Source organism: Meriones unguiculatus, chromosome 2 (genome assembly GCF_030254825.1).
Source record: "Meriones unguiculatus strain TT.TT164.6M chromosome 2, Bangor_MerUng_6.1, whole genome shotgun sequence".
NCBI lineage: Eukaryota > Metazoa > Chordata > Mammalia > Rodentia > Muridae > Meriones > Meriones unguiculatus.
This window is the reverse complement of record NC_083350.1, coordinates 164,426,816-164,444,802: the sequence shown is the minus strand read 5'-3', so window position 1 is coordinate 164,444,802 and position 17,987 is coordinate 164,426,816. Positions and strand designations below refer to the sequence as shown.

Here is a 17,987-nt window from a genome sequence, read left to right as displayed (position 1 = left end):
TTGGGGTTGTTTCATTTTTCATGTTTTGGTTGGAGCCTACACTAGTTGTCTATCAGTACTAATTATTCTAAATACTTAGGGCCTAAAGCAACAGCCATTCTATCCGCCGACTTTGTGCTCAGGATCTCAGGTGCTGACAGCTGGACAGTTTCTCTTCTCTCTGAACTGATTTAAGTCACCGAATGACACTCTGTTGGTAGATTGGCTGGCCTACAGCAGCTTCACCCAGCTGTCTGGGCCTACAGCAGCTTCACCCACCTGTCTGGTGCCTTAGCAGCAAAATCCATAGAGCAGGGATCAGCAGGTTCTCTCAACTACATTCCCATAAAATGTAAAATAATAAAAGTAACTTTTATTCACCTGAAATTATTATCATCTCTGAGATTTACAGCCTCTGTTTGCGAACCTAGGCCTAGTCTTGGAAGCTTTTAGCCTCTATACAATCCAATCTAGGGCTAGAATATTTTCAGCTTCTGAGACTTATTACTGAATAAGCTCATCTTTTTTTGTTCTTTCTCAAACTGTTCTGGCTCAAACTCCTCTCCAAGCTGACTGATTCAATCTGGCTCCTCTCTCAGCCTCTGACTGAATTGTTCTGCCTGGCCTCAAACTAACTCAAGCAACCTGTTCTAATCTTTTGAGTCCTCATTCTCTGGCTTGTTCTATCTTTACCTGTGCCTAGCTTGTTCTCTCTTCAACCCATCTTTGTAAGACTCTCACAGTAAAACTGCCTCTTCCCTTTCCCTGCACTGCTTTCTCAAGTGATTTCCCTTTTCTCTCTGTTCTTGTGCCATCTGGGTATATTCTATTCTGTCAGATCTTTCTCTGATTTGTCACTTTATCTGCCACTCAATTAGACATCACTTTGAAACATGAGTGCTTCCTCCTACAAACTAACTTTAATTTCATTATTTGGGATTAAAGGTGTGTGCTAAGGATGTGACTGTATTCTAGCCAGAGCAGCCATGTTGCTGGATTAAAATCCCTCTCCAACATGTGGCTTCCCTAACATTAAAAATTCACCATGGGGGCTGGAAAGATGGCTCAGAGGTTAAGAATACTGTCTGCTCTTCCAGACATCCTGAGTTCAATTCCTAGCAACCACATGGGTGGCTCACGACCATTTATAATGAGATCTAGTGCCCTCTTTTGGCCTGCAGGCATACAAGCAGACAAAACATTGTACAAATAAAAAAATAAATATTTTTAATATGTTTTATTTATTACAATTTATTCTCTTTGTATCCCAGCTGTAGCTCTACCCTTGTCACCTCCCAACCCCACCCTCCCTCCCTCCCTCATCTCCTCCCATTCCCCTTCCCCAGTCCACTGATAGTGGAAGACTTCCTCCCCTTCATCTGACCCTAGCCTACCAGGTCTCATCAGGACTGTCTTTCATAGTTTTTCTCTGTGGCCTGGTAAGGCTGCTCCCCCCTCAGGGGAGGTGCTCAAAGAGCCAGCCATTGACTTCATGTCTGAGACAGCTCCTGTACCCTTACTAGGAAGCCCATTTGGAGACTGAGCTGCCATGTGCTACCTCTGTGCAGGGGTTCTAGGTTATCTCAATTATTGGTTTTTGGTTGAAATATCAGTCTCAGAAAGACCCCTAGGCCCAGATTTTTTTGGTTCTGTTGTTCTCCTTGTGGCGCTCCAGACCCTTCCAGGTCTTTCTATCTTCCCCTTCTTTCATAAGATTCCCTGAACTCTGCCCAAAGTTTAGCTATGAGTCTCAGCATCTGCTTTAACACCCTGCTGGGAAGTGTCTTTCAGAGGCTCTCTGTTGCAGTCTCCTGTTTTGTTCCTTGTTTTCATCTTCTTCCAATCTTATCTTCTTCTTCCATCTTATCCCGTTTGTCTTTCTGAATGAAGATTGAGCATCTTACCCGGAGTCTTCCTTCTTGCTTAGCTTCTTTAGGTGTACAGATTTTAATATGATTATCCTATATTATCTGCCTAATATCCACTTATAAGTGAGTATATACCATGTGTGTTTTTCTGCTTCTGGGATACCTCATTCAGGACGATCTTTTCTAGATAATCTTTTTTTTTAAATCTTTAAAAAAAAATTCACCATGAATGGCCAGGTTTGTATGATGGCTCAGAGTTTTAGAGAGAACTAATTCCATAAAGAGAAGTCTCCAGCTCCTTAAGCCAGTGCCTGGTAAAAGGTGGACAATAATGCCTTCTCTATTATATTAATTATATTATCAAATTAATCAATACAGAGGCTGTATAGATTCTTAGGCAAAGGGTATTGGATCTGCCTCCAAATAGGACCATCACCAAAGACTCTGTCAACAGGACAATAGTCAACAGTCACTTTGTCAAAGTTTGTTTTATAGACCTACCGTAGACAGGTCAGACAGGTGAAAGCAGGAATGAACAAATATCTCTATGTGTCTCTATAGGGAAAGCAATGCAGCAAACTGACAGTGTAATGATAAGCACAATCCATAAAGAGCATTTTTATCAGGTTTCAGGTTATAGAGAATGAAGAAAGGTTTTCCCTATACTAGTGGAAGCTGTTCAAGCAATATGTGAGTTATTTAAGGCTTGATTAATGGCTTGCCTTTTCACATGGGAAGATTGATTCTTGACCTATTCTTATTGCCTGAGAAAGTTCAGAGTGAAACGCTCCACAGACTTTAAGATGCGTCATAAGGAAGTTCGATAGGAAAGTTGGTTAATTTTCTGTATACACATCTGCATTTTTCATCTTGGCTTAGACTTCACTTATTGTATTAATTGTCCTCCTATAAAAAGCTTATGTAAGGGCTGTTGGTATAAAGAGATGACAGGAGAAAATAAACTTGTCTCAGCATTTGCCAAGAACCTACTGATCTCTGTCTCTTATCTTTTTCTTTTCTTAATCCTCACTCCCTCTCCGAGGTTCACATTACCTGACTGAGCAGGCTCGGTCACTATATTTTTTTTTTGGGGGGGGGAGTTCTTTAGCTTGGTTACAATTAAATTGACATAAGATAGATTAGAGGAGAAAAAACCATCTGATTATGTACACATGTGGCACACATGGTTCCCACAAAATCTAAGACTCAAAAAGGGGCTGGTGACTCAGCCTTACACAGCATGTTGAGCTATGTGAAGAAATATGGGCTTAGGGCTTCTGGAGGTAGTGAAGGCAAGCAACTCTTTTCAAGGTACTTAATTGAGACCTTTTTCTAAATGCAAATTCTTTTACAAAGGGTGCCTTTCCAGAGCTGCTTTTATGTCTGTAGTTTCCTAGAATAGTCATCTGAAAATACACCAGAATTATTGGGGGAGCATGTCCTGGTTTCCTGTAGAGAGTGGTTATGTTCTGATCCTCAGGGTTCTCATGGGCTGTCAAAAAGGTGGAACTCTAAAAAGATGTTACTTGAAAATGCCTGGTGGCCTAAGGTAGCTGTCATGATGGGACAGAGAGACTGGTCCTCAGATGTGGAGTCTTCAGTTCCTTTCTCCACCCACTAATAAGGATGTGTGTGACCATAAAGCCAATCCAGCAATGCCTTTGGGCTGCCATTTCACTATCAACAGGATGAGTGTGGTTTGTAATTCATGATGTCTTTTCCATTGTAAAGCTTCATGGACCCAAACAGTCACTACTTATGATTTAAAAAAAAAAAAAAAAAAATGCTGAAATCTCAAATTCTTTCTTTTACTTTTAAAATTAACAAGCTTCCTCTGGGGCTGAATTCCACTGGACTTTTCTTCACAGACTTGACTTGTTTGTAGAGTGGACCCCAGAGAGAACTCGGACAAAGGCAATATTTTTGTGAGAACCAAACCTGCCCAGTTAATTTGATTTCCCTAGCTTTCCCTGAGAACTTTTTCTTTCTAAACTTTCTGTGCTGTTCTCTCCTTAAAATTATAGTATAAAGTGTCTCCATAAATTTGTGGAGTGGAACAGGACAAGCAGACTGAACAAATGTTCCAGGCTTCATTGGTTGCCTTACCACTTGGGAATCTGAGCGGTCTTAATAAAATGAATGAACAAGAGCCTCAGAAGAAGTAACTTGGGTTCAGTGAAGAGAAGGAGGCCCTACATGACTAATAGATGAATGCCTCCTGGGAGCAAAACATTGAACTTGGCAAGGCAAATCTTAATTTCTTTCAAGGAATGTACTCTTTCTTTTCCATATTAAGGATCTGTAGAAATAACACAGGATTTAGTTTCACAAACATTTGGAAATGTTGAGTGACTTTATGGACATCGGAGTGATTGGAGCACAGTGAGTTTAGGGAATGGAGAGGAGTCACAGTATGGCTTCCCGAGGGCTAACAATATATATATATGACTTTCGTTGTGACTTCCTGCAGTAGTTGGTCAATTATTTCATGATTAAGTTATTTTATGAGTACAGACAAACAGTATTTGGGTTCTTCTAGAGCAGCAGCTCTTAAACTGTGGGTTGGAGAGCAAACACTCCTTTCACAGGGGTCACCTAAAATTATAGGGAAACACAAACATTCATATTAGGATTCATAACAGTAGCAAAACTGCTCACAAAGTAGCAATGAACATTATTTTATGGATGGGGTCACTACAACAGGAGGAACAGATTAAAATGTTACAGCGTTAGGAAGGTCGAGAACTACTGTTCTAAAGGGAATGCCCTGTAGTAGATTTTCCATGATCTTAATAGGGTTTCTCATTAGTGAGTGGATTGCCTTAGGCTCTTCAGATGTCCTTAACAAATGAGACTGTCCTGTATCAGCACTTAATCTCCTTTGGATATATTGTCCCCAGACAGATACCCAGTACACATGTTATTTTGCACATGAATGACATAATACTGAAATTTCATCAAATAATAGTGCAATAATCAGAATGTATATCAAGGACCAGTAATGTCTCAAGCTATGGCTCCAAGTCTGTGTCTTGCCCACCTCCCTTCAGACACACACACACACACAAACACAATTTAATCCTGGGAGTTCTTATGGCTCCTTGGCGAGTGCTGAGGCAGTCACTCTAAGTCAGTCCTGTTCTTTGCCAAAGCCGGAGATTTTTTCCACTGTTGCCTTTATCCAATTATCTCTTTGGGGGTAATGTAAACACTGCTAGAATACCAAAGAACATTTGAAAACAAACAATTTGTATTTTGTTGACTTAGTAACAAAAGACAAGAGAATCAGGAAGTAATTACTCCCTTCAAGGCTTATGTGGTAAACACCCATTGTCCCTGATTTCTGGATTTCTTGGAGTGTCTTTTTACTTGAACAAACGTTTTATTGAGAGGTCCTTGGAAGCTGTATGGGAGATTAGAGAGGGCTTCCTAGCGGGGACAGAGTTAAACCGCCCTACCGTCCTCCTACTACCCTCTCCTTTCACGTCTTCACTTAAGTTTTTTTTTCTTTGTGACTCTGTCCTTGCTGTTGCCCTCTTCATTTGCAGACACCCTTTCTGTAAGCCTGTCTGGCTGCCTCAGCTACTCGCTTCTGTTTCCTTAGACCAGTTAACAACAAGCAACCTGAGAAAAGCCCACCATCTGCAGTATTCCTATCTTTCCATCCTAAATCAGAATCTTGATCCTCCCCGCCCCTTCTTCCTGCTATGTGGCTTTGCAGAAATTCATTTCAATTTAGAGTCCTTGGGATCCAGTTGTGAAAAACCAGACATAATACAGTGGGCACTTAGAAAATGCTTCTGCTAAAAAGCCTTGACTCCTCCTGTGGCTCTGCCAGAGAAGAGCCTGGCATCTCCGCTCTCATTTTGTGTCCGCCCCCTGGATGTAAAGTGGACCGGGCCTCAGCTCAGCACGCAGGCACTAGGTAGTGAGTCAGATATTACCTTGATTGTAAAACATTAGGCTTAGAACCCTCCTTCATCAACAGCTGCTACAGTCCAAGGCCTGGAACTGGGGACTGCAGTTACTGGTCAGAGGAGTCCAAACACACCGCCGCGGCTCAAAGCCTCCCAATTTTATTGTCTAGCAGGAAATGTTCTGATAGCCATTGCCCGTTCCTGCAAGTCAGTCTAAATGGGCTTTTCAGTTATTTAAATTGGAAAATCCTGGAATAATTTCTGTTCCAGAGAATTTAAAATAGTATTAAGCCTACCTAAAATGTAGATGGAGTCTCTGGATCCATGGCTTTTAGAGCGCTTAACTTTGCCTATTTCCATACTATCCTGTGTGTGTTTAATCTGAATGGCCTTCAGATTCATTTTTAATTTTGTTTGTGTGTGTGTGTGCCGCAGATGTGTGTCTGTGTTCTCAGGGACCTGCAGAGGCCAGCATGTTTGATCTTGTGGAGTTGGAGTTACCAAAGGCTAGAGTCTCCTTACACACATGCCCAGGCTCTCCGAGAGAACAACAAACATTCCACCGCTAAGTCAATTCTTCAGCCTGCCTCTGAGTTCTTTTAATGGAAATCACAGGAGCTGGGGAAAACCCAAAGCACAATACTGGTGGAAGGCAAATTAAGCAATAACAGACTAAAACCTAGTGATACCTAACCATCTCATGCCCTGAGGGCCAAAGGCACAAAGTTAAGGTAAAACACTGAGGCATTTTACTGTCAGCTTTGACAATGTTCTGCTCCAGACATTTGAAAACGTTCCTACAAGTATCCAGTTATCGCCCTAAACCTATAGGTAGTTTAGACTGGAACAGTAATGCTTCAGAGACAGGTCACCCATGATGGAAACAGTGGAAGATCCTGAACATTGTAGGAGCAATCATCTCATGAAAATCGAGTTGTCTCTTTAAGCAATACGGGCTTCTGTGACATCACCTTGCAAAACCAGGATTAACTAGATTGCATGGCTAACTGCATCACCATTTGACCAAGACTGCTTCATCACGCACACCTCCTACCCTCTGCACAGTTCTTTCTCTACTCAAGGTAAAAGTTCCTATTGGTTGTGTCAGTCAGAGTTCTCTGGAGAAACAGAACTGACGTACATGATACACGCTTGGGTAGTCTGTAACAGTGGCTGCACACTGCAGAAGCTGACAACCCCTATGGCCTAGGTCCGTGACGGTAGATCCTCAGCAGTCCTGTGATGAAGGCCTGGAGGATTCCTGGAGAGCCACTGGTCTCTGTCCACCTTGGAAGGATTAGAAACTGGGTTCTGGTGTCTTAAAAAAAAAAAGTTAGATACACTCACCTTGGACCTCCTTATATCTGGGCTTCCATTGGAATGGATTTCCCCGTGGTTAGAGCTAATTTGTTGTATCATCCTATAGTGTCCAGCCTCTAGGCTTGGACTCCAGTCACATGACATACTGATCTGATGTTTACTGGAAACTTTTATGAAGAGTTTGAAGAAGAAAAAGAGAGAGAGAGAGAGAGAGAGAGAGAGAGAGAGAGAGAAATGAGTGCTAGCTTACATAGACAGAAATGTATGTGCCTTTCCACAATGTCAGAGTTTAGTGAGTAACATTAAATATACATGCTCCATTGGTTTTGTTGACTGTAATTCACCAAGTAGCCTGTGTTGGCTGTTCATATCACAGGATACGCGTACATTGCATTGTGTGATTGTGTGTGTATGTGTGTGTAGCAGTATGTAGTATCTATATGTGTATGTGTACACACACACAATACAAAAGGGTTAAAGAAGCTGGGGCATTCAGAGAGAGCTACTGGAAGCAAAGGTATAGAGCCCATACAGACACAAAGGGAGGTAAGAAATAAGGTATTAATTCACTCAGAGAGCGTCTTGGAGAGGAAGCAGGAGGGTCGTCCCATAGAGGTCAGAGGACCTTGGAGGCAAAGCACAGGACCAGGTACGGTCAGATAGACAGATGGATGGATGGATGGATGGATGGATGTGCAAAAAATGATTCTAGGAGGCCTTGTAGCATGCTAAGTTGAAGCTCTAGAGACAGCACAGAGCTTTCCACCTGTCTGTCCCTTGATGCCCACGCTGGCGGTTCGATGACAAGCAGAACTGTGGCATTGCAGTAAATGGCATTATAAGCTAAGGGTCTTTGTGCCTGTGTTAGTCTGATGTAGCCAATAAGTTCTCAGACTGGCTTTTGTAATATGGTATACTAGTGCTCATATGTTCCCAATCTAAGTCTGTAGGTGGTACAGACCTTCATAGTGGTACCTTCATAGTGGTAGTAATAAGTTATTTATCAGTCTGTGCTCTCAGCGGATACAGGTAGGTGGTGGTGTACACACACACACACACACACACACACACACACGATGCAGAATCATTCCAACGCAGAATAGAGAAACCTAGAAAATCAAGAAATCCCCACCCCCAATTTGATGCCTGACCGAAGCATCTCATTTCATCATAATTAACAATATTTCCTTTGAGGGTTGCCACAGAGAGAAAATATTGATTTAAATAAGAGTGTTAAAATAACAATGAACTGTGCTTAAAGCCCAGGTGTACATGACCTTTGAGGATGGCCTTTCTCTTCGTCCAACTGTAGAGCTATAATTTTCTAGGAATCTCATCAGGAGCACATTTGCAGTAAAAGGCATATCTTAACCTCCTTAGGAAACCTCCTTTGTGACCCATGGCCTTATCTCATCAGATTGTAACCCCATCCAAGGCATCTTCAGAGCAACCTATAGTATTATGTGGTCCTGTGATCTGCTTCTTATTTTGGGGTATCCACACACCACTGCGCACTGAGCTGGGGCCAGTGGGTCTGCAGGGCCCCGGTCTAGATGGAAGTTTGGAGTTTGGGGGAAGGGAGGGGTGAGGGCTGGCGTGGGAGTGGGCTTCTCTGAGGATTTTAGTGTTACAGCTCTCTTAGACAATACAACGAAACAGCTCTTTTGGTGATGCTGCTCTCTTTATTGGGGAAGTATAACGGCTATCTAAACTTTGGAGAAGCGGGTAAGGGTTTTCAGCGTGAGTGCACATTACTGGCTGGGGCTAATGGATGCTTTATTTGCATGGAATTTCAGGTACTAGGCTATGTGCACTGGGCATTGCAGGCACAGAACAGGGAGGGAGATAGCTTCACTCCTGCTGGTCTCAAGACTGAGATTTTTGTGGTTTGGACAGGTCTAGACCTTGTTCCAGCTCCTTGCTGGTTTCCCCCAGAAGCACAGTCATGCACCCCACAATGTTATTTCTTTAAAGGAGTGGGAGGGGGTATTTCTTAGCAACCTTTCAGGGGTAACTTAGAGCTACTGAAGTTGTTTCTGCGGCTGCTGCTGAGACTGAGGTGTGACTGTCCTAACCTTTCCCTGAGCACCTACCTACCTTCCCGTCAGCCCCAGGGCTTAAAACGTAACACTGCTGCTGTAGTCAGACACACAGACAGGAAAGGAAGAAATAAGACGCTCTTTGTTTACAGCTCACTAAATGTTTCTGTAGACAATCTGAAAGAATTGACCAAACACTCTTGGAAGTGACTGCAGAAAAGTTGTAGGTTACAAAGTTAATACACAGAGTGAATCATTTTCTCACGTGCCAGTAATAAACAAGTGGAATTTGGAATTAGAAATGCAACACTGTTCATATTAGCATTTGCTTAAAATAAAATACTAGATAGAAGTCTAATAACCACATATATAGCACGAGTTTGAAGTCAGCTGGACTAGATGGGACCCTGCCTCAAAACAGGAAACGGAAACCTTGAAAGCAAGGTTTCGCTATATCGGCTAAGAGAGCTGAATGGTGATGTGTTTGTTTGTTTGTTTGTTTGTTTGTTTTTTAGCATATAATTGGAAAAATGTTTTACTGCCTAGTTTTATTTCAACTCGACACAAGCTAAAGTCATGGGAGAAGAGGTAGCCACAACTGAGAAAATCTCTCCATAAGATCACACTTGTCTGAAGGGCATTTTAAGTTAACGGTATGTGGGAGAGGGCCCAGTCCATAGTGGGGGAGGTCAACCCTGGGCTGGGAGCCTGAGTTCTGTAAGAAAGCAGGCTGAGCAGTGTGGGAAGCAAGCCAGTAAGCAGCATTTCTCCAGGGCCTCTGCATCAGCTCCTGCCGCCAGGTTCCTGACCTGGGTGAATTCCTGCCCTCACTGCTTTTGGTGATGAACTGTGAGGTGGAACTGTGAGAAAAATAAACCCTTTTTCACCTTATACCACTTCTAATGTTTCATCACAGCAATACTAACCCTAACTAAAATAACTTAGTTCATCCAGTGGATGGAAAATTCAGCACTATAAAAGGATGAGTTGTCGAGCCAAGGAAGTATGTAGAGATGTAGACACATCACACTGTCTGAAACAGGCCACGTTTGAGCCTCACTGTATGGCATTCTGGACTGTGCACAGCTATGGAGTAGACAGCAGGAAGGGTGAGACACAAAAGACTTTAACACGGAGAAAGTGCTGTGTGTTTTCATGACATTTATTTAAAATATTCTACCTTGGGGAATGCTGCTACTACATTTTCCAAAACTTCTAGAACATACCGCACCAAACATAAATGTGCATGACAGATTTGGGATTACAATGACGTCTTGGCAGTAGGGGCAGCCACTGCATGTTGGTATAGGTGTATGCATGTATATGTAGGTGTATATGGCCGGGAGAGGGATGTAAAAGAAACCTCTGTTCCTTCTCTCAATTTTCCTGTAACCCTAAAACTGCCCTAAAAGTTCTATCTTTAAAAAAAAGATCACTTGTAGCCAGGCGTAGTGGCACATGCCTGTAATCCCAGCACTGAGGCAGAGGCAGAGGCAGAGGCAGAGGCAGAGGCAGAGGCAGAGGCAGAGGCAGAGGCAGAGGCAGAGGCAGAGGCAGAGGCAGAGGCAGAGGCAGGCAGATCTCTGTGAGTTCAAGGCCAGCCTGGTCTACAAAGCGAGTCCAGGACAACCAAGGCTACACGGAGAAACCTTGTTCAGTCTTCCCTCCCCCCCCCCCCACCCCAAAGAACACTTACAGAATCATGAAATGTCAAGTACTGAGAGATTAATCTAAAAACATTCCGTTAGAAACCTCTCTTCACCCAGACATCATTGAGAGACTGAAACAGTAAGCCAGGAGCGGAGGGAGCTCACACAAGTACATATTGATAAAGGTGTCTTATCTGCAGGGTGTCGCACACAGACTTTAAGGAAAGGACAAGATCTTATTAAACGAGCAGCAAAGGGGAATGTCCACACGGGAAACACATGGAAATAGGCTGGCAATCGCAAAGGAGGAAACGGCACTCAAACCACCAAGGAGTGTCACTACCGAAAGAGCACAAGGACAACAGAATCAAGTCTGTGTCTCACAGACTTGTATGCATTGCTCACTCTAACACACACACACACACACACACACATCACTCCAGAGAGACCGGACTTAGGCCTTGTGTACGCTGGCCCATCGTGCCACACTGAATTCATCCCTTTCTTCACTTTTTGTTTTGAGTAGCGTCTCACGGGGTTACCCCGGCTGGCTGGCCTTGAACTTGGAGTTCCACCCAGGCAGGTCTCAGTCTGCGGTTCTCTAGCTTTAGTCTCCGTACTAGCAGAACTGCATGGCTGCGTCTGCATCCCCCTTTGCCCACAGTTGGACAAGATATACCAATGTTTAGCGTGTGAGAAGCGATGTGGCTGGTCAGTCACGCAAACAAATGCCCAAAAGCTATGCATGCGCAGGACTCAGTGCGCGGGCCCACCCGCGGTGAGCTCCGTTTCTCGGCAAGGTCTTAAGACGACTTGTTTCTCCTTGGTTGCTGGTTCCATTTAGTCACACAGTGTCATTTCCCCACATCTCAGCATCTTTAGATATTTTTGGGGTTCGGGGGGAGGTGGGGTGCGGGTAGTGCTCTTCATTGCGAGAAGGCAGAGGTGTGTTTGTTCCAACACTGACTGCTCTTCCTTGCGAAGAGGGTTAGAGTCCGGATGCCTTTGGTTGTGCTTGGAACCGACACTAGGTGGCGCTCCTCCTTTTCCGTCACCTCCGCCTGCTGGCAGCTGGGCAGCGGATTTCCCTGCACATGAGAGCCGGAGCCCTGTGCTGCCAAAAAGGACAAGGTCGCGTCCGCCCACCCGGAACGGCTTGGAGAAGGGTGCAGGACATCCCTCTAATGACAGCTAGGACCTCAGCCAGCTTGCAGGCAAATCTCTTCTTCCACCTCTAGGCAAGCTTCAGGAAATGATCCGACAGCCATTCACTGCGCAGGGACCCAAGGGAAGCAGAGTCCATGAACTCATGCCCTCTGGGCAACCTTGGCCTAATCCTCCTTAGCGGCAGGCATTTCCTGGTAGCGCACGAACGGCTCAAATAGTATGTGTTGCCCCTGAGGGGTGACAGTATATCATCATGTTCTGTGTCCTCTATTTTCCCTGGCTAGGAGACCCAGGAACAAAACGGGTCTAGCTGGAGCTTGGCTTCAAACCGCCTTCAACTGGCCTCCACCCCAGGTGATTAAATTTCTGAAAGAAAATTCTCTACTTCAACGACGCGACCTGCACCATCCATTCATCCACAGCGGAGCCTCGCAGGCATGGCTGGACTTCGTGCTTTGCTTTCTCGTCTCCTCATTAATTCCTTTCCACCTGTTGTCTGTGATTCTGCGAGGTTGTGTGTGCCAGCACTCAGGGAGGTGGAGGCAAGCAGATCGCTGTGAGCTCAAGGCCAGCCTGGTCTACAAAGTGAGTCCAAGACAGCCAAGAAACCTGAGAAATCCTGTCTCAAAACAAAACAAAAAAAAAAAAGAAAAGAAAAGAGAGAGAGAGAGAGAGAGAGAGAGAGAGAGAGAGAGAGAGAGAGAGAGAAAAAGAAAAACTCCCGATAGCTTAATCCTAAACTTAGTGGATGTTACAAACCCTATAGCTGAGATCATCTCACTTAATCCAATCCCACCAACCTCTCTAGCACCTCAGGATCTTCCTAGTTCTGATACCTAAACCAAACTTTGAGCCAAAGTTTGCTCACCTAAACCCATTGACATTTAACCAAACTAAAGAACCATCCTTTAGATGGAGAGCAGAGACGGGACAATCCTCGCTTCTTTACAGCACAGCTTTTCGGCTTTTCTGATTCTGTAACTTTACACATCTATGATCCTGCGAAGTTAGAATACCCAGTCCTCTTTTTATATACTAATATTTCTATCTAGAATAAAATGCACGGAAAGATGATGGACAAAGGCCTCCAAGAAGATCAATAGACCCACCCACTAAAAGGCTGGAGTCTGAAGTTGAGGTGGGGGGGTTGTGTTTGTCAACACTAGGAGGAGTTAAAGGGGGCCATTGTCCTCATTCTAGAATTTCCTCTACTCCCCAAAGATCTCCCCTGACTTTTGTTGTTGTTTTTTTTCAAGACAGGGTTTCTCTGTGTAACCTTGGCTGTTCTGGACTTGCTCTGTAGACTAGGCTGGCCTTGAACTCAGAGCGATTGCCTGCTTCTGCATCCCTAAGTGCAGAAATTAAAGGCATGTGTCTCCATGCCCTGCTCCTTCCCTGACTTTTAAATGTGTGTATAAAGGGACTTGCTGAAGCAGGTGCAACTTAGAATGCCAGTTTTTATTTGCTGCAGCCCAAGGCAGTTTTACTCGTCTTCATTAAGAGGCCCTGATCCCTCTACCTGCCAGGCCTTTCCTCCTCTTCACCTTTACAGTAGCTGGCAGACAGAAAAAGATGGCAAGAGAGATGTGTCTGCTGCTTCTGTGCATTCTTGGCCCTTTACGGAAGCTCTGCTCACATTCCAAGTGGCTCACTGCGGATAAACGAATTCTCGTCTGGGTTTCAGATCCTTGAAGTTGGTCTCTCTACCTTCCCTGGAATCATTTCGTTTCACGTAATCAATGAGTTGATTAATTTGTGCATGTGCTGTACACGTGTGGATATGTGCACTTGCGTGGGGCAGGCACACATGTGTGTACCTACAGAAGCTAGAAGCCTACGTCAGGTGTTTTCCTCCACTGCTCTCCATCACAGTGTTTGGGACAGGGTCTCTCCCTGGCCTAGCGCTTGCTGATCAGGCAGCGCTGGCGGCCTCCCCAGAGCTGGGATCACAGCTGCACTCAGCTTTCTATGTGGGTCTGAACTGAGGCCCTTAAGCTCTTACAGCAGACACTTTACCCACCATGTCATTATCTCCCCAGCTGTTTCTCAGCTTTAAACCCAAGCTCCTATGGTTAACCCTTTACTGACTCCTTGAATGCGTTCACTACTCTCAAATTTAAGACCTTTTTTCCTCACTGAAAATAAAATTATTGAATTTTCCTTGATTTAGCCTTTTATTTTATTTTTTTTTTCTGACCAGTTCATGTTTCACCTTATGACTTCCTTTTAAGGTATTTTGCCACATTCTTGAGGATCTCAGGACTCAAAGGTTCCATCCAGGACCACGTTTCCCGGCCTTCCCTATTTACACCACTCATGTCTAGCTGGGTCTAATGACTAATTTTTAGCAATGGGATTTGAGCAGAATAAGTTTGTAAAGATCTTAGCAGATGCTAAGAGCAAGAAGGCATTGCTGGGTGGAGAGGGCCCAGGCTCTGAAAGGCCATAGAGGACACGGACTCACCTTCACTGCTACAGAACGGATGACTTCTACAGAACCAAAACAGAAACATGGACCCGCCTTTCTTCTGGCCACTAACCTACTGTCCCCTCCTATTTTTTATTTCCTAAATAAACTATTGAAGGCTTAACGTCTTTTAAAAAAAATGTTTCTTTAAAAAGTAAAAGTCTTGAAGTGAGAAAATACTTCAAATTTCCATGAAAAGAATTGGGAATTGTAGAACCCATGAAAGAGAGAGAGAGATTTAAAAATTATTTTACCATAGCGTTTAATCATCTATAATTAGTAGCTTTCATTAATGACATTTACATACATTTGTTAAGTACTACATACATGTCTTCATTGATTTTTTTTCTCCCCAACTTTTAGATATCTCAACCAGGAATTATTCTGAGGAAATCTGGCAAGTTCTTTTCCCTCTTCGTTCCTTACGTGTTTTAAAAACACCTACTTGTTTTTCCTAGAAATTACAGTTTGGTTCGTTTCTCTCTATCCCAATGAGCTGTAAACTGGTATCTGAAAAGTGTATGTATCTGTCTGCTGTTCATCTACCACCTATCTCATCCTCCATTGCTATTCAAAGATATCTGAGACATCCTGTGTATTTTAGGGTTCTCCTGGGGAAGGAACCGATAGGTTGCAGACACTCTGAGTCTGTAATCTTTTCATGTGCTCATGCCTGAACACTTGCTCTCCAGCTGGAGGTGCTGTTTTGGAAGGCTGTAGGTCATCTATGCGATGGGGCTTAGCTAAAGGAAATAGGTCCCTGGTGGGGAGTCCTTGGGAGTATATTTGCCTTGGCTTCTTCTTGTCTAGCCCTTTCCTGTTATAGCCACTCTACAAAAATCTCCACCACAAGCTCCCAATGCCACAGAGCTGCTTTGCTCTGCTCCGCCCACCATGATGGACTGAAATCCTTGAAACCATGCACCCAAATGAATCATTCCCTTTTTAATACCGCTTTTGTCAGGTGTTTTGTCACATTCAAGAGAAAAGCAAATACCGACCCCCCTCCCCAACTCTGTGTGTGTGTGTGTGTGTGTGTGTGTGTGTGTGTGTGAGTGAGGGGGGGGGAGAGATGGGATTTATCAATTGGCTTAACTGATCAGCGGCTGAATAGTGATTGGAACTATCTGCAGAGACCCATCGAGACCACTAGCTGCTCAATTTCAAGAATCTGGAAGCCTCAGAACAAGAGGACCAATGATTCAGCCCCATTCTGAAGCTGAAGGCCTGGAAGCTCTCCAGAGAGGTGCTGGTATGAGTCTATATTCAGAAGCTGTAAAATCTGGATTCTGATGTTCACAAACCAGAACAGCAGTAAAAATGCACCTGCTCCAAAAGAGGTTTGTGTGCATATGTTACAAGCTTCCCTCTCCTCTACCATTTCTTCTATTTGATCGATGGTTCAAGCTTATGGCGTGATGTCACGCGTATTCAGGGCAGGCCTTTCCCACTCGCTTCCTTGACACACATGCCAGCTGTCTCTGCAAACACCCTCTCAGGCACTCCCTGAAGTGTGCTTTGAAAGGTTTCTAGATGTCTTTCAATCCAGTCAGCTTGGGAAGTGATTTAACCATCACAGCGTGTCTCCTACATGTTTGTTATTCCCAAAGAACCAAGCCGGGCGACTTCCATGCAGCTGACAGTTAATAGCTGCATATTTAGATAATGGATGCATGCTAGCCTTCTACATCTTACATATTAACCACTCCTTTCACTCCTCAATCTAACTCTCAGGATCAAGCATAATTTGACACTACATTGAAATTTCTGGAGATAGGTTTCAGAAATGTCTATTTTTAACAGGCGCTTTGGAAACAGCCAGCTTGTTCGCAGCCTGCAGACCGGTATTTGAAAAACCAAGGACTTCTGTCTCTTTCTTCACTCCGGAATCCCAAATTTTCTCTCCTCCACCTGTGTACCACGCTAACAATTTTCTCTTGGCAACCGAACACCAGAAACCAAGCCTGCCCATCTTGAGATGCTCACCATGAGATAAAGATGTGCTTTCAAAGTCTAAAGCAAATAATCATGTCTACAGACATCAAAACTTTGTCCTACCTATCACCCCCTACCTGCAAATGGGTAACCACTTACATAACTCAAAGAAATGCAGGCACATGGTCCAGATAGGTTTCAGCATGTGGCATCCTCACTCAGAGACAGATTCACTAAAATCCCCACACTGACCTTTGCCTCTCACTTGTCTTCATTTCAACTTAGCGCTTGGGAATCTCACCTTCTTAGATGGCTGGATTCTGCTGTTTTCTCATGCTGAGTCGGCCTGGAGCAGCCTCTTCTGGGCAGCTTTTGTAAGGAGCCTGCTAAAGGAGAACAAAGCAGACTCAAGGAAAGTGCCATCTGGTTTCCATGTTGCAGATGCCCACATGAGCCTTGAAAAAAATCCAGCAGGGGAGGAGGTGGAAGATCCTGTGGGCTGGCTGAAGGGAGAATGAGGAAAGGACTTTTTCCCCCCCTCAGAATTCCAGCAGTTGAACCTAGTCATCACAATTGGAGCCAGAAAGAGGCAACTGGTTGACATAATTATACATCTAAGTTCTTCAGTAAACAACCTTACTTTTGTATTTATACTCCAGACACAAGTGTTGTGTGGCCATCATCCTAGTCTAGCTCATCAGAAATGATCAAGAAGACAGTGTTTGTCTGATCCCCTGTTTTCTCTTTTGCTTGTGTTTTCTAGCCAAACTTCTGCCATGGCAAGAGGAACAAAGAGACTGTCCCACTCTATATATGCATGTACATGTCATTAAGAGCTACATACATTATATATCATATGTTTATCCATGTACATATACATATATAAATACAGGGGAACGTCCTCTGCCTACAGTAGACACAGTGAAAGTCAGGGTAAGAAAATACAATCTTTATTTTATTATTTTTATTTTTATTAATTACAGTTTATTCACTTTGTATCTTTCCTGTACCTCCCTCCATCCTGCACTCCCATTCCCACCCTCCCTCTTCCCCACCTGGGTCCCTCTCCCAGTCCACTGAAAAGGGAGGTCCTCCTCCCCGTTCCTCTGATCCTAGTCTATCAGGTCTCATCGGTAGTGGCTGCATTATTTAAATTTTTTATTTAAAAATTTTGGAATTTTAGAACTAGAAAAATCTTGCAGATGACCTGCTCCAACCAGCCTCATTTTAGAGGATAATTTAAATAGTCACAGAGGCAAATTGCTCTGCCTGTGCTCACACAAGTTAGTCAGGACCAGATTCATAGGGGTCTGAGTGATGTGTGCCCTGGATGTCATTTAAAAAAAAAAGAATTTGTTGTTTCTGTTGCTGTGAGGGCAGATGGGGCTAGCCTTTAACTGTCAGCCTCTTTAAGATATAGCCCAGGTGCCTGGAACAAGACTTTCCTGGAGCATTACACATCCAAAGACCTACTGAAGTACAGAAGACCAGCCTTTGACCTTGTGTGGGGATGCTTTAATGGTCACTGTATCTTCAGACATCTTTGTGGGGCTGAACAAGGCTCTCAGTTGGGCAGCAGATCTACTCTGCAGCTTGACTTCTCTCTCTGTTTTCCTCTTCATCCCTCTACAAATGTTGAACCCTCG

General features: G+C 43.9%; 1 long non-coding RNA gene across 2 annotated transcripts; it reads right to left on the bottom strand.

Moving 5' to 3' along the window:
* Window positions 1–1,319: 1,319 nt before the first annotated feature.
* Window positions 1,320–16,775, bottom strand: LOC132652475 (uncharacterized). Of its 2 annotated transcripts, none has more exons than XR_009590109.1 (3): window positions 16,643–16,775; window positions 6,906–12,558; window positions 1,320–4,442 (listed from the first exon to the last, which is right to left on the bottom strand). It is a non-coding gene; the product is annotated as an uncharacterized LOC132652475 (long non-coding RNA). The 2 variants fall into 2 exon arrangements; XR_009590110.1 differs by having other exon boundaries at window positions 7,112–12,558.
* Window positions 16,776–17,987: the final 1,212 nt, after the last annotated feature.